Source organism: Heteronotia binoei, chromosome 15 (genome assembly GCF_032191835.1).
Source record: "Heteronotia binoei isolate CCM8104 ecotype False Entrance Well chromosome 15, APGP_CSIRO_Hbin_v1, whole genome shotgun sequence".
Lineage (NCBI taxonomy): Eukaryota > Metazoa > Chordata > Lepidosauria > Squamata > Gekkonidae > Heteronotia > Heteronotia binoei.
The window spans coordinates 39,418,645-39,435,560 of NC_083237.1; positions in this window are offsets into that span (position 1 = coordinate 39,418,645).

Consider the following 16,916-nt stretch of genomic DNA (forward strand, 5'->3'; position numbering starts at 1 on the left):
TTCCAATTTAAATAATAGATGCCATGTATATAGTTTAGAAGAAATATCTAGAAGACTAATTGGATGGTAGTTTGCAGGATCTTGCCTGTTACCTTTTTTAATATATATAAATGGGGATTATAATATGTTGTTTCCAGTTAGAGGGAAGAGTACAGGTGAGGTCAATTTCTGAGAAAAGTCTGGCCAGAACAGGGCACCACCACTTTGAAATACCTCTGCAGGTACCATGTCTTCCCCTGGAGCCTGGGGGTACCATGTCTTCCCCTGGAATCAATCAGCTTTTGGCATTCTGAAGCACAGACTGGAGCCTCCAGTATGTGTTCAGGCAGTAAAGAGGAGGAGAAGGAAAAGAAGAAGAAGAATTGCAGATATATACCCCGCCCTTCTCGCTGAATCAGAGACTCAGAGTGGATTACAATCTCCTTTATCTTCTCCCCCCCACAACAGACACCCTGTGAGGTGGGTGGGGCTGAGAGGGCTCTCGCAGCAGCTGCCCTTTCAAGGACAACTCATGCAAGAACTATGGCTAACTATGGCCATTTCAGCAGGTGCAAGAGGAGGAGTGGGGAATCAAACCCGGTTCTCCCAGATAAGAGCCCACACACTTAACCACTACACCAAACTGGCTCTGAGGAAGGTGGGAAAGTTGTTTTTTATTCAGTTACCATTTTTTCTGTCCCTGTCAGGCTGTTGCTTAGAGCTGAAGAAGGATTTTGTTTTGGAAAGAAGTCAGAACTCCCTTCAAAGTTCGAGTTTGTGAAATGGAATGATTGTCAAGAGTGCCTCTTGCCATAAGGGTTATAACCTGTAGTAACCTCTGAGGGTTCCATTTGCTTGCTTGCTTGCTATTTCTTTGTTCTCATACACTGCAATATTGTATAGGTAACTCATTACACATCTCTCCACCCTGGAACTAGACACTACAAGCCCATCAAGGTCATCTTATCTAGTTCTCAGAGATGCATATAGCTTGCCTTGGGCAAATGGGGAATGGAATGGTACAAGGCGATCAGTGGATTTTGGTGCTTTTGCATTTGAACTGTGTAATGGATGGACCCTAGGTATATATAGGTGGGCAAAGTCTGCAAATATGAGTTTTAGCAAGGACCTGCCTGACTCATGTCTTGCTTATCAATAAACGCCTTTGAAGACACTAAGGTGTGTTGATTGATGAAGAACTTGCAGTACTTGACAATTATCAGATTTTAGTTTGCCCATAATAGTTTCATAAAATAAGGTCTAGAGTTCTACAATTAATCTGTTCAAGTAGGAGAGAAAATCAGAGCTAAGGCTGTAGGCAGCCATTTTTGACAGCTCCGATTCCATGCCTCCCCCAGACTATTTTGATCACATCCAAGTATTTCTGAGTTTCTCTCAAGAGATTCTCCAAACTCATTACAATGGTACATTCTGGGTGGTTAGTTAGCTGCCAAGGTACAATTAGAACTCTTCGTGATTGAGGTATGAAGTTTTAGATATGAAACAACTTCATGAAGTAACAAGCCATTTGGGAGTGCCTAAAGGAATTAGCAAACAGAGACTGCTGTTTAGAAAGTTCAAAGTTTCTTACACCCACTGAAGATGAGGAAGCTATTTCTCCAGTATTTAGGGAGCTCCACCAGCACCAGTTGTTCTTTTCTTTTGAGAATTCTGAGTGTTAGTTCATCAGGGCATCATTTAGATACTTTTAAAACTGTTAAAATGTTCTTATACAAAAGGAGGGAGTGATTACTGATTTTGAATCAGAATTTTTTCCAACCATTAACTTTGTCTTGTGTTCTCTGTTTCTTGGGGGGGGGGGTAGTTCTCATTTAAAAATTCTCATTAAAAACTGAATTAATATTTTTATTCAAAGGGATTTTTATCAAAGTGTTGAAGAATTCTTGAAGCAATTTGAATCTGGATAACAGTTTCTGCTCATTTCAAATACCTTTTCCACAGATGATTTTACTTTTTCTTTTTCTTCTTCACAGTATTTCTTCTTCATCTAGTACCTCATGTCATAATTTCTCTACTAATAATATAGACAAAACCCCACTCCCTCTTTCTTTCATCCATGGCTACATATAGATAGCATATTAGATACCAGTAGCATATTAAAAGCAAAAAGAATTTTGGGGTATGTGCTTTCAAGAGGCAAAGCTCCCTTTGTCAAATAACATTAAATTTATACTCACAAAATCTTGTTGGCCTCTAAGGTACCACTGGACTCAAATCTAGTCCCCCTTGATAATGACCCCAGTCCAGTTCTGTATACCAAGTAAGAAATGCAAAATTCAGTTAGAGTAGGCATTTGTTGACTGGAGAGGGTAGAGAAAATCTGAGCACAGACTGATGCATAGTTTAATAATTCAGGTATGCCCAGTGGAAGCTGATTATCTGTGAAGAACGTTAAATGTCTGTGAGCTCTGAAGACTGCTTTCAAAGCAAGGCAATTCATGCATTTTTACTTGCTGATTCTAATAATTATATAATAATTAATAAAAATAATCTGATTTATAAACATACATTGATTTCTTCAAAATATGACATGACAGTTTCTTTCTCTCAGTAGCAGCAAATCCAAGCAACAATTAGTTATAATGTTTTCCCCAGAAAGTTTTCTAAACTGATCTGTGTTTTATTTCTCCTAGTCATATTAACTAAGGCTGTTATCTTCTGCCCATTTACCTTGGAGTAAGGTCTACTGAATGCAGAGGATCTTGAAAGTAAGTAAACATGAAAATGATTGAGTCGAATGTCATTATTGCTGCAGTTTACTATTACAGTAAATTTAAAAAAGAATGTTGATTATATCCTATCACAACATTGTTCTTTTTTCCCAATTCAACTACATGTTTTCTATATAAATAGCCCCAAAAATGTGGCCTGGAATTTTTCTTTCTTTTTTCTTTTTTTTACAATGGAGATTATTTTAAAAATAGTGTGCCCTAATTGCAATCTGAATTCAAGCAGTCAAACAAAAAGGATTCTACCTTTTTTTTCAAGATCCTGCCTCTTATTTGACTAGGACTAGCAGGTGGTTGTCCAGAGATCTAGGGATGTCAGCTCTAAGCTGTGAAAATCCTGGATATTGGTGTTTGTGTGTGTGTGGGGGGGGGGGTGAGGAATAGCTGCAGGGGCAGGGTTTGGGAGTAGAGGGATCTTAGCAGTGTAGAATGCCTTAGAGTCCTCCCTCCAAATCAGCTGTTTTCTTCAAGGAAACTGATCTCTGTGATTTGGTGATTAGTTGAAATTCTGAGAGATCCCAAAGCCTCACCAGGAGGAAGACATCACTGGTCAAACTTTCAAGTGTTTCTGAGTAGTTGTTCATCCATACATCAATTTGTCTCTATTCCAACATACTCAGCAAAGCATGCCTCCCATTTTAATGTTACAAAATACTCAAGAGTTTAGTTAGACTAAGAAAAAAAACCCAGGCTATACCTACTGAACCCAAGTCTCCTGAATTCTAATCCAATGCCTTAATTGCTCTATGTCACAGTTTTATATCTTTCCACCCAGGAAGAGCACCAGTAAGGAACTATCACCTTGACACAAACTTTATGTAAATACAGACATTAGCATATGAATCTTCCAACTTCACTCTCCATTTCCATCCCTTTGTCTTTATGGACTGAAAGCCTGAGGGCAGGAAGCTCTTGACTAATGTTAGCTGCTTTAAGAGACAATTCCCTGAAAGGTAAGTAAAATGCAATGTATGTTAGTGATTTGAACTCAGGTAGTAAATTCAGCCAAGGCACTGTGTCTCCTATCATAGTTCCCTAATGCATAATAATCAGCATTCTCAGAGCTGACACCATATATGCTTATCATTTGTAAGACAAGTTGTCCATTGATGGTACCAAAGCACTCCTAGCTCCCTGGTTCAAGGCCTGAATTTTTAGGCAAATTATATCATGGAAGCTTCTTACTAAGCCATTGTGTCCCAACTCCAAGTCATTGAAGTTATTTCTCTTTATCTGCATATTTACCTCTATTTATCGATAAGTGCATACATGTGACCAACCTCAAAGATCTCTTTCAAATAACAGTGTTTATAAAAATGGCATTTTGCCATTGTCTGCCACCCAAGACCAAAGAAGTTTAATTCTTTGCATGCACACAAAAGCTTGTACCCAGAATTAAACCACATTGGTCTTAAAGGTGCCACTAGACTCAAACTTTGTTATACGGAATGAGCCCAAGTATTTTTTTTGTCAACTGAATAAAAGAGTTTATTGAAAGATTTGTGCATACAATTTTAAATGCTTACAAAATGCTTCACAGTTGTACTCAAAGATGATAATTGGGTTGATTAGTTGTAGATTACATTGTAGTTATTCTTTCAAGTAAACAACATATAGCAAGCATTTAGCTAAAATGGATGTTTAAGCAAGAAAGTAAGTAATTACAAAGCAAACAAAATGCTGACACTCTATATTATGGAGTTGAAATTGCTGCTGGGAATGAAAATAAATAATGAAATGGGGTATGAGGTAAGACATTGCCTTGCTAAAATTGATTGATATCTCTTGTATTCTGACAGCTATTAGTTGCTGAACTATTTGTGTCAAGGCAGTGAGCTGAGAAGTTAAAATAATTATAGAATAGAGATTACTAATTAATGTTATACAATAAAGACTATACAAATGCTGTTGGGATCAATTAGAACAATGGTAATAGAGTAAATGCTGAAGGAAATAATGAAAATAACAACTAAAAACGGATCATAATAAAGGACCTGTGCCGTGGCTCAGCCTCAGATATATGGTATTAAAAGCCAGGTGTAATGTAGAGGAAAATGAAGGAGAGTGTCTTCTAAAAAAGCTTATTGTGAATTATTCAGAGCATAGATGGAAGCAATAGTAAATTTTTGGTCATCCAGCAGTCCTTTCACAAAAATAAAACATCCTTGGGGGTCCACTTTTGTTGCCTGATGATTGAATCTTAGCTTATGGGAAAATAGAATCCAAATGCCTCTAGATTTTGAGTTACCTTTAGCATGAACCTGAATTGAATCCATTTGGTTTTCAAAGATGTTTGGTTGGTTTTTTAAAGTGAGTTTCTTGAAGCAAGATGATATCTGACCGTTGTTGTGCAAGATTATTTAGAATGTATTTGTCAAGCATGGTAAAATTCCATTGGTAATAGATTGTTTTAGGATCCTGTGTAAGTCATTGAACCTGCATGCTTGACATTTTGAGAGGTGATACGTGAGCCTATACGAGGTCATGAGCCCAGAGCTGGACTATGTAGCTACCTTTCTGCAAGCATTGATGGCTCAGTACGAAGACCCTCTGCAACAGACCCGCGCGTTAGTCACCCTACGGGACATGCAGCAAGGCTCCAAGATGATCAGGGAGTATGCAGCAGAGTTCCGTACCAACGTGGCCAAGGTGAGAGGCTGGAGTGAGTTGATGAAGATCGAACATTTCACCCGCAGCCTGAACACGAGCATCTTGGATCGGGCCCTGCAGCAAGCTAGACCCACCACACTAATGGGTTGGATTCAGCTGGCGGGTGAGGTGAAAACTAACATGAAAAGAGTGGCCATGCAATGCCAACACCGGAACAGTAAGTCGGGTCACGACCCGAAAACTGGGGGAGCACCAGTGGGAAGGCATCGGGCACCTGCAAATGCTTCTGATGCGGAGACCCGAATCACTTGGCCAGCAACTGCCCAAACCCTCCCAGGCCACCATCGAATGCCTCTAAGATGAGCACTCTGGGCCCCAAGAAACCAACTGGCCGCCCTAAGGAAGCGGCGAAAAGCAGCGTGACCACCACTTCGGTGCTGGATGATGACACCATCGTCATGCAGGAGCTGAGTGAGATGTCCTGGACCAACAAGCCGTCAGGAAACGGGGACGACCTGCTCTAAATGGTGCCAGCCAGCAGGTCGCCGAGGAACTGGCACCACTGAGGGTGAGAGTAACGGGGTCGCTTTATTTTGTACCAGTGGTTTTACTGAATAGCAAGCTCAAGAGATTCGTGCAGGTGAAGGCCCTGATTGATTCGGGCTGCACGAGAGACATAATCACCCCTAAATTGGTGGATGCTTTGGGGATTCCCACAATGGCCTTACCACATCCCATCCAATTCGAGCAGATGGATGGGTCTGTAATGCGGGGGGAGCCTTGTGTGTTAGAGACTCAGTCGGTGCCGGTGGGGATAAAAGACCACTGGGACCAGGAGGCCTTTGTAATCGCTCCCTCCTCCACTTACGATGTGGTTTTGGGGGTTGGTTGTTTGGCCAAACATGAGCCAGACATCCGGTGGGGGGATCAAACAATTGAGTTCAATGATCCAAGGTGTAACCACCACCATTGGAATAAGGAGTGGGGTCCTTGCCCCCCTCCTTGCAATGAGAGGGTCTGCTTAACCATGGAGGAAGTCCAGGTGATTCCTAAAGCATACTGAGACTTGAGGGCAATGTTCAGTGAACAGGGGGCCACCGAACTCCTTTCCCATAGGAACACGGACTGTGCCATTGAACTGATCCCGGGGCAGACCCTCCCTAAGGCTAAGCTCTACTCAATGGGGTGGGCAGAGAAGGTGGAACTGTGGAAATTTCTAGACAATAACTTGAAATGGGGTTTCATACGTCCCGCCACAGCCCCCCATGCAGCACCAGTCCTCTTTAGAAAGAAGAATGATGGCTCGCTCAGACTTTGTACTGACTTTCACGGGATTAACGGGATTTCTGCTTCCAATCCCCCTCATCAAAGACTTGCTTAGCACGGTGTTGGAGGGGAAAATATTCACCAAACTGGATTTAAGAGATGCTACTTCAGAGTGCGCATCAAGGAGGGGGATGAATGGAAGATGGCGTTCAACACCTCCATGGGATAATTTGAGTATTTAGTAATGCCTTTTGGGTTGCAAGGAGCGCCGGGAATGTTCATGAACTTTATCAACGAAGTGTTGAGGGATTTTTTGTTCAAGGGGGTGGTGGTGTACCTGGATGACAACATTATCTATTCACAGGATCTCCAGCCACATGTGAAATTAGTGAGAGAAGTGCTCAGCACCCTACTAAAGCACAAATTGTATGCCAAGCTGTCAAAATGTGAATTCCATAAGACAGAGCTAGATTATCTGGGCTTTAGGGTATCAGCGCAGGGACTGGCTATGGACCCGGGCAAGGTGCAAGCAGTATTAGATTGGGCTCCCCTGAGAACACGTAGACAACTCCAATCTTTCCTCGGGTTCACAAATTTCTATAGGACTTTTATACCTGGATTTGCCCACATCATGCTGCCCCTTACAGAGTAGTTAAAAACCAAGGGGAGAGGCCCAGAGGCCAAGAAACCAGGGGCAAAGCTAAATTGGACACTCAAATGCCAGGAGGCATTCAACAAACTCAAGCGGTTGTTTACCAGTGAGCCAGTCCTAAGCCACCCCAATGAGCTGAAACCCTTCATTGTGCAATGTGATGCCTCCGATGTTGCCGTTGGAGCCATCCTCATGCAAAAAGATGGGGAGGGGAGGCTGAGACATTGCGCCTATATTTCTAAAAAGTTTTCACCAGAACAGCAGAGGGGGGCGAGCAAACCCATGACCCCACCTCATTCGAGCAATGGTGGGGAAAACTTGGAAGTGGTTGGAAGGTGATCCAAGAAAATCTGGAGGCAGCTAAGGAGGCATATAAAAAACAATATGACAAATCCCATGTGCCAGTCTGGGATTTTAAAGTGGTAGATTCAGTATTTGTGTCAACAAAGAACCTCCAGTTGAATCAGCCCTCCAAGAAACTGGCATATCGATTCTTGGGACCTTTTAAAATTAAGAGGCTGACAAACAAGCTGACAGTGGAACTGGAGTTGCCTAAAATGTTTAGTAAAATCCACCCTGTCTTTCATTGCAGTCTTCTGCGAAGAGACCCTGGTAGTTCTGCTTGGCACCCTCGACCACCAGCTCCACAACCTATCCAGATTGGGAATCAGAGTCATCATGAAGTGCAGGAGATATTAGATTCAACGATGAAGCGTGGAGTACTGTATTATTTGAGCAAATGGAAACATTTCCCAGCCAGTGAAAATGAATGGGTAGCTGAAAAAGATGTGTTGGCCCCAGACCTAGTGAATAAATTCCACAAAGCATTTCTGCAGAAACAGCAGGGTTGATTTTAGGGGGGGCAGTATGTCAAGCATGGTAGAATTCCATTGGTAATAGATTGTTTTAGGGTCCTGTGTAAGTCTGGTCTGGGAAGTGTCATGAAGGATCCAGCTATGTTAATTTGTTATTTTTTCCCTTCCCCCTTCCCATTTTGCTTTATGGCTAGTAATTAGAAGTAGTGAGAATGAGACTAAGTAATCAGTGCCTCCCCATAACAGCCCACTAAGGGAGTGTGGGACATCTGGAGAAAGCAAGGATGAGTTCCTGATAACACCCTGGAAATGTAGACATAGTTTATGCTACCCTGCTGCCCCATCCCTTGGAATCCTTTAGAAGTAAGCCTTAAAAGTATTGTATCTATGTATCAGTTTCATTACTCTCAAGAACTGGCTATGCCAAAAGTATCGGTCTATCAATAAACATAGTATTTGTATCAACTTCGACTCGTCATTGAACCCGCATGCTTGACAGTGTTTTCTCTTGACCGGATTGTGGAGACCTCTGGCATTGAGAGATATAATGTTCCAAGTCTGAGGCATGTGAGATGTGTGATATAGATTACAAGAGTTAAAATTTAGAAAGGGGTATTTTAGTAAGAAGAGCTATTAAGGGCTATCAGAAGTTGAGCCATGACACAGGTCTTGAAGAGAAAATTAATGAAAACCAATAAATGAAAAGATCAGAGATGAAACCCAAAATTTCACTGCAACTGTGAAATGTAGATTAGTAACTATTAAACAATTGGATAGAAGCTGACGGGTGTTGATAGAAAAATAATGCTTTGATATTATACCAATATTAAGTTACAATTAACTTAAGTTTCCAATTTACAAGAGCGTCAATTAGTTGTAGTACAGACAATTGCTGTAATAAGTACTGTTATTTTTCATAGAAGAAAAATTAAGATGTTATTACCCAATCAATTAAGCAATACAATTAGTACATAAATTAATTAAAGCTGATTTAAAAATAACAATGCAATAAGATGAACTTTCCCAATATGTAGAATCAGTTTGTTAATCAAAGTGGATTGAACCTTAATGAATTAATTGAAAGGCAACAACAATTAATTATAATCTAGCTAAGTGAATATAATCAATTTTAAACTAAACTATTATGAGAATCTTAATTATCTCTAAGAGCTAAAACTTTACAGTCAAGAGTGATAAAAACTATGTACACTGAATGGACTATATGAGTAAAACAGTAAGGTATAATAACAATATGTATGAGAAGCTATATGTTATATTATCCTAAATGGAAACTCGGCAAACAGTAAATATGAAGTCTCACTTGACCCAGAGTTGTTGTTTTTTAAAAAAAAAAAAAACCCTCAAGGCCAACAGAGCTAATGCTGGAACTTTACAGAATGGAACTTTAATAAACTAACGTTAAGAAAACATAAAAGGAACTCTTCCCCCCTCCCCCTGATGCTAAATCACAATAACGCAGTGAGTACGGGCATATAGCAGGCAAATAGAAATGGTGAACGTTGAGTGATGACCTTAACAATGCTTGTTATCTGGAATGAAAAAAACTAGTGAGACAGTAATGAACATTATTCATTGGAATGTCATCTTAACGAACCACAACTTTATTGTCCTTAGGCAGAGATGTAGGATGCTTTCTCTTCTGGGAGGACTTGGATGTGTCTGTCAGCAGCAGCATGTGCAGGGACTGCAAGAGAGCGAAGCCTGAAGGAGGGTCAGTAATAGTGTAAAACTCGTCTTTATATGACACTTTGGAGTTAATTATATTAACCCAATGGTAGCATATTTTAGTGTGTCTCAGCAAGTCAGTTATTTGTTTTAAGTCGCGACGCTTGGACAGTTTTGCGGTTCAGCCCCACCTGCTTTGCTGGGAGTTCAGCTCCCAAGAAGTGTGCAGTAGAACAGCTTGTCAGTTCAAGCATGAGTGCCCCATGTGTGGCGGCTCTCACTCCTTCAGTAACTGCCCAAAGCCCGGCCATGTAGGAACCAAGAGAAACAAGGTGGGGGTGGAAGTAATTACCAGGCTGGAAAAGGGGCCCAGTCCAATAAAGGTGGGACCTCTTGAGCATTGGCTGTCCAGCTATCTGAGAAGGGTTGATAGTGTTTACTTGTTAAAAGGTTTCCAGTTTGGTTTTAGGATTCCTTTTCAAAGTCCCAGGTCGCATTTCGGTCTGGGAATCTGGGTTCTGTTAAAGGTTTAGAGCATGTAGTTAAGGATATGATTGCCAAGGAGTTGGCAGAGGGCAGGATTTTGGGCCCATTTTCTAATCCCCCTGTGACTAACCTTAGGGTTTCGCCCTTGGGTGTGGCGCCAAAAAAGGCGCCTGGTGAATTTCGTTCAATTCACCGTCTCTCCTTCCCCAAAGGGAAGTCAGTTATGATGGGATTCCCGAGCATTTATGCTCAGTTAGGTATATCAGCTTTGATCAGGCCGTGGGCATGGTACGACACTGCGGTAAGGGGGCATAGTTGGCTAAATGCGATATTAAATCTGCGTTTCGCCTTCTACCTGTTCATCCAGCTGATTTTGAGCTGCTGGATTTTCCTTTGGGGTTTATTTCCGCAGACATTGGTGTGTGGATACATGGCCAGATTCATGGGTTCAGGCAGATGTGAACCGAGACCTTATGTTTCTCGAGTTCTTTCCCATTCTTGTTACAGTTTGGCTGTGGGGGAATTATATGACCAATCGCACAGTTCATTTTGGTGTGATAACATGGCAGTGGTCCATGTCATTAATTCCCTTTTGTCCAAATCTCAACGGGTTTTGAGATTGGTGAGGGCCTTCACGCTGTGTTGTTTGAGGCTTAACATATCGTTTTTAGCCAAGCATGTTCCTGGGGTGAATAACAGGGTGGCTGACGCTCTCTCTCATAAACAGATGAAGAGGTTTCGTCAGCTGGCCCCAGATGTTGATCATGAACCGGCACCAATGCCCCAGGAGCTATGGCTGATTAGAGAGCTAAGGCCTGTAAAGCAATAGGCCTAGCCATTGACCCTAGCACCAGGAAGTCTTATGAATGTGCTGTGCGGCAGTTTGAGGACTTTAGGGCAGAAGTAGGGTGTTGCATTGTTGGCCCCTCCCGGTGGAGCAGTTGCTCCACTATTGGGTTTCTCTAAAAGGTAAGGGATTGGCCATGCGATCCATTAGGGGACGCCTGTCCGCTCTGGCTTTTGCTTGCAAGGCATTGGTATATAAGGAGGAAACAGCAGACTTTCATCTTCAAAAGATGCTGAAGGGATATGCCAGAGAGTTTGGGCCTAATATCAATACTAGAAAGCCTATTTCCCCTTTGATTCTTAGGGGCCTGAAGGGGGTTTGGGGCACAGTGCGTGCATCTTATTTCGAATTCACACTGTTCCATGCTGCTTTCTTGGTCACCTTTTTTGGGGCCCTTAGAGTTAGTGAGTTAGTGGCAGGCTCCAGAAATGATTTTTCTGGTAATGCTTTGTTGCTATGAGACTTGAGGTTAGTTGAGGGTAAAGCAATCATTACCATTTGACACTCTAAGACTGACCAGCGTCGCAAAGGGACCGTGTTGGAGCTGGGAACGTGCTCTGAGCTTGAGTTGTGCCCGGTTTCCGATTTGGCTGCTTATTTGGCAGTTTGGGGGACCAATGATGGGTTTTTGTTTCATCACCTTGATGGCAGCCCATAGACAAAGCATCAGTTTTGGGCTGTGACTTCCCGGGCTTTAGCTAAGCTGGGGTTGTCCGGGGTGCAGTTTGGTACTTACTCCTTTAGAATTGGGGTGGCCTCTATGGCCGCTGGCCTAGGATATCCTTCCTCCTCCATTCAGCGCCTGGGCTGTTGGCGCTCATCAGCCTATAAATCTTATGTTCACCTTCTGCTCAGTTCCTAGCTTCATTTGTTGTAGTTGAAATGTTATGGTTCTTGTTTCTAGTTTGACTTTTTCTTTTCTTTTTAGATGCTGTTGTTCCTGGCCAAGTTCTCGTCTGTGGACACAGTTATGTGTTTTGGGCCGCACATCAGGCTCGGAGAACTTCGGTCGGCTCTCAGCTGGGACTCAGTCAATATGTTACCATTGAATGGTGTGGGCACTGGGGTCTTCAGTGGCCTGGCCTGCTGCCATTGTTATTCCATGGGAATGTGGGCCCTCCTCCTCAGGTTTTAATCATTCACCTGGGAGTGAATGATCTCTGGCTAGTAAAAGGCAAGGCTTTAGTCTTGCAGGCCTGAGAGGATTTTTGGTACATTAGGGAGAGATAGCCCAGGACCACTATAATTTGGTCAGCCATGATTCTCCGCCTTGTGTGGTATAGTGCTTCAGACCCTGCAGGTATAGAGAGGGCTTGTTATAAAGCTAACAAAGAAATTAGGAAGGCATTGGAAGGGGGTTGGGCCACTATCTGCCCCACCCGGATATTTCTATGAAATTTCCTGACCTCTACAGAGGGGATGGGGTGCATCTCTCTGAAAAAGGTAACATGCTTTTCTTGAGAGATCTCTGGCAAGGGAAGGGAGGACTTTTGCAGCCTGTTTGGGCATGCTTTGAAGGGGGTGGGGCTTTGCCATAGTAATGGCAGGACCATCTGCCCCCTATCTCAGTCCATGGCAGAAGTTCGGCTGTCCTGCCCACCCTGTTTGTTACAAAGGTAAGTGCTGGTTGCCTCATTGTTTGGGGGGCAGGATAGGAATGTTTTGCTCTCCAGCTGACTGTCTGTTTGCTGGGGTATTTTTTCACCTACCCTACATAGCAGGTCAGTAGATTGTGGATTTGGCTATAGGGAGGTGCTGTTAAATAGGTTGGTCACTTTAGTTTGGCAGGTTTTACTGAGTTTGTGGTACTATGTGGCTAGGGGAGGACCAGAAAGCATCCCCCTTTTGGGAAGTTAGAGGTCTGGCAGGATCAGCCTTGGGGTTTGATGACCCAGGGTGGGAGAATGCAGACCGTCCTTGAGGCTCGACTAGAGGGTGCCTTCCATTGAGATGTGCGTCTGGTGGTCGGGCCCTCTGGGGCTTGCCTCCTTGCTGGGCGGCCTGGTGGGAGCTGTGACACATAGCTCCAGCTGGGGGCTGGGTCTCTTGCCCGCTAATGGCAGGGGAGTGGTCTATTGAGACCCCTGGCCCTGAGCAGGCCGCAGTTCTGGTTGCCCTTGCTGTTTATTATTATACTTAATAAAGTGGCCCTTAGTTATACCAATACCTTGTGTCCGACTCTTCATTCCGACTTGGGGGACAATAAATGATTCCCTCCCCCCAAAAAATATTCAGTCGTTTTATCAACCTGTGTAACATCCCTCTCAATCTTCTTAATAGGTATAATGTCACATTTAAAAAAAACAACAACAAATCCTCATATTATTTGGAAAAATAAGAAGAAATCAGAATTTGAAGATAAATTCAGTTATTGCTGTGGTTTTGTTTTATTTTTCTGCCTTTCTCAAGGCAGATTATACAGAGTGATACAGACACAATACAACTAATGAATGGGATATTCATTAAGCAATGCAATAGGATTAGGCTTCTAGAACCAACCAGAAATCTAAAAACAGAACTGAAGGAAGTATATTATGATTACACTGGAAACAGAACTGAAATTATTCTCAAAGTTCCCTATCAGAAATTTGTGGCACATGTAGAAACCTGTTTCAATCTGTGTGTGACTCCTCTGGATTAGAATAACCAAGAGCAATGAAACATAGACTAAAGCAATTAATCATGTAGAATGTATGTAGCAGGCAGAAATGACAAATCTCTGTGAAAGCATTCTTCAAGACCATCAAATCTGAAATGAAACTGTGAATATTGAAATAGCCTGAGATGTGACTGTTCATATACACCAGTGCAAGCAACTGGCAGGTTGATGAAATCTCATTGGGGTATACCATTCCATTTTAAATAAATTTAATTTATTTTTATTTTATTACATAAAATTTTAAATTTTAAATAAATGGGATCTGTACCATTTAATGACATGTGCATTGTTTTCACAGCAATCTCTGGTGATCTCTGCCATAATGTCTTTTGACTCTTTTGTAGATTTCTTTCTATACATATTTTGCAAAGAATAAACTTTAAGAAATATGATTATCTGACTCTGAATTATTAATTTCATGACTGCATCATGTATTTAAAAATGATATTTTGTCACTCAGTACCATTCCCATTGATTGAGGAGAAGTCTATTTCTAAACATAGCACACAGGAAAGTCGCCCTTTTCTTACTGCACCTCCACACAATTTTGCTGTGTTCAATTGTACGAATTTCACCTGGCCAAGCTCTGACACAAGAAGAAAACTGGGCTAGGAGGGAATGGGTCTGAAGTAAGAAAGCAAAGAGAAGTAAGGCATGAGAGTGGGCAGTATTTAGCTCCCCATACACAAGTCTCAGATTCAGCAGGAGCTCACAGGAGCACAGCTCCTGAAACATTCTGAGGGTTCTCCCTCTTCCTCCCCATCTACCTTGTCCATTGAATAGGAGGTGCAGCTGCATAACAATCCCTGGATTAGGAGAGTGGGCAGCCAGTCAACCACCAGGGGCTTTGTCACGCCCTCAGCATCCCTCATTAACCCCAGGAGAAGCCCATGCCACCCTTTTCCCACTTTTCATGTGATTCTGGGTGGCAGGTGACTTGCTGGCCTCTTGACTGGGGGGGGGGTGGGGTGCAGCCTTGGAGAGCCCCAGGTGAGTGAGGCCTGCTTGGGCTGTCTGGATCTCTAGCCAGAACAAGCAGTCTGACTTGCTGGCCTCTTGACTGGGGGGGTGGGGTGCAGCCTTGGAGAGCCCCAGGTGAGTGAGGCCTGCTTGGGTTGTCTGGATCTCTAGCCAGAACAAGCAGTCCTAGCTTGTGCAGGGCTCGTCTTTCTTGCGTCAGGTTGCTTTTGACTGGGGTTGGGCAGCATATGCTAATGAGTTATGCTAATGAGCTCCACCACCTATTTTTCCACAAAATGACCCCTGTGTACACACATGTAGTCTGTTTGGGGAGGGGGGAAGAATCTCTCTTGCTCTCATCTTGGAATTCAAGGAAAGGAGGGATCAGTTTGTGTCCATTGCCCTGCCCTGCCCCAATTGGAAGAAAGAGACAGACACAGGATTGGGTTTAACAAAGGGCAGCTTTATTTACACATTTTACAAGAAGGGCAAACCTGAGTGCAGAAGAGGCCAAGACCAGGGGTTGTTCCAGACCCCTCCTTGCCATATATTGGGTTACCCACCTTTGCTCCAAGAGCAAGTCACCCTGAAGCTCCCCCTCTCAAGCTGTGAAACTTAGGAGGGAGGAGCCAAGTGAAGATGTTCCTAAGGACAGTCCTTATTCTTTACCCTGGGCTGAAAAAAATGAAGATGGATCCTGACAGAGTTCTAAACCTGCAACAAGGATATGTCATGATGTTCACTGGATCCCCTTTTCCTTTCTCACACAAACTTGCCACCACCAAGGCCAACCCTCTGCTGAGAATCTTGCACCTAACAAACTACCAAAAGCAGCTACAGTCCTTGCCAGAAATCCTCCAGTAATATACTGTTGTCCTTGTTAGAGAGATGTATCTCATTACCTCAGTACAGGTCAGCCACTTGGGCCCAATCCTGGGGTGAGGCAGGAATTGACTCAATCCACCCACCTAGCTCCAAGGTTGCCTTCCAGTGGGCTCTATATAAATATCTGGGATCCTCCTCACCATGGCCTCCTCCATGGCTAGTCCCTGACCCTCCCATGGCAGCATTTTAACACCATCATCAAGTTCAGCTAATTTTACTGTAATTTGGTAATTATTTTGTTTATTTTAACCTGTTGCACAACGTGAACCCTTTGGGGAAGGTCAGTCTATAAAACTATGAAGAAGAAGGGAGAGGAGGAGGAGGAGGCTTGTTGTGAAGAAAATACAATGGACTCTAGAAAGAGGTTCTGGGTAGTGCTCACCTCTCGTGCTGACTTTAAGTCAAAGCATTCACTCTCCCACAACCCTTGGTGTCTTCCCACCTCCAACTTCCCATCACCACTCCTCATCCTAAAACCACCCACCCCCAACCACTTTTCTCTCAACTAACCCCCACCTGTAACATTCAGTCACCTGCAACCTTTCTGTCTTTCCACTCCCCTCATGACATCCATTCACACATGCCTTTGCTGTCTCCCCACTCACCACACAGCTGAAACAGATGCTAGCTTCCCCACCCCCACATATGTGTGTGTGTCCCCATGTCTTTGGTGGCTCAAAGCACTGAAAGTGGCTCAGAATGGAGATAAGGGAGAATAAGTATGGGGGTGTGGGGGGCACACAGTCACTCAGACACTGAAACTCAGCATTATGTTTGCAGTGAATTTTTGTGGCAGTGAATTTTTTCCCCTGTCATATCCAGTCTTGTGGCATTTAGCATCAGTGTGAGCTTGTGGCATGATCTGAGGGGTTTTTTTTTTGGGGGGGGGGGGGTTGCATAGCTTGGTTGTATTATGGTATACCATAGAGCAGTAGTGGCGAACCTATGGCATGAATGCCAGAGGTGGCACTCAGAGCCCTCTCTGTGGGCACCCGTGCTTCCTCGCCCCCCCACCCACCGCACGAGGCTCTGGAGTTGTCAGAACTTGAAGAACTTCAAAAGAGGCCCATTACTCTGTTGTAAAGTATAGGACGTTTATTGAGAACAGCGTTCAGGGAAAAGCACAATTTGATACTGATAACGAGTCCAGCAATTGATACATATTTTATGCGGTTGTTACAAGGACAATAAAAGTGTTTCTCACACTTTGGGGGACAGCTAGCCGTTCCCAGGACTCCTTATCTCCGAAGGGAGGAAGAAGTCCTGCTGTGAGATTCCAACAGCCCTGGCTTCAAAGGGCACCTGCAGATGTTTTCCAGAG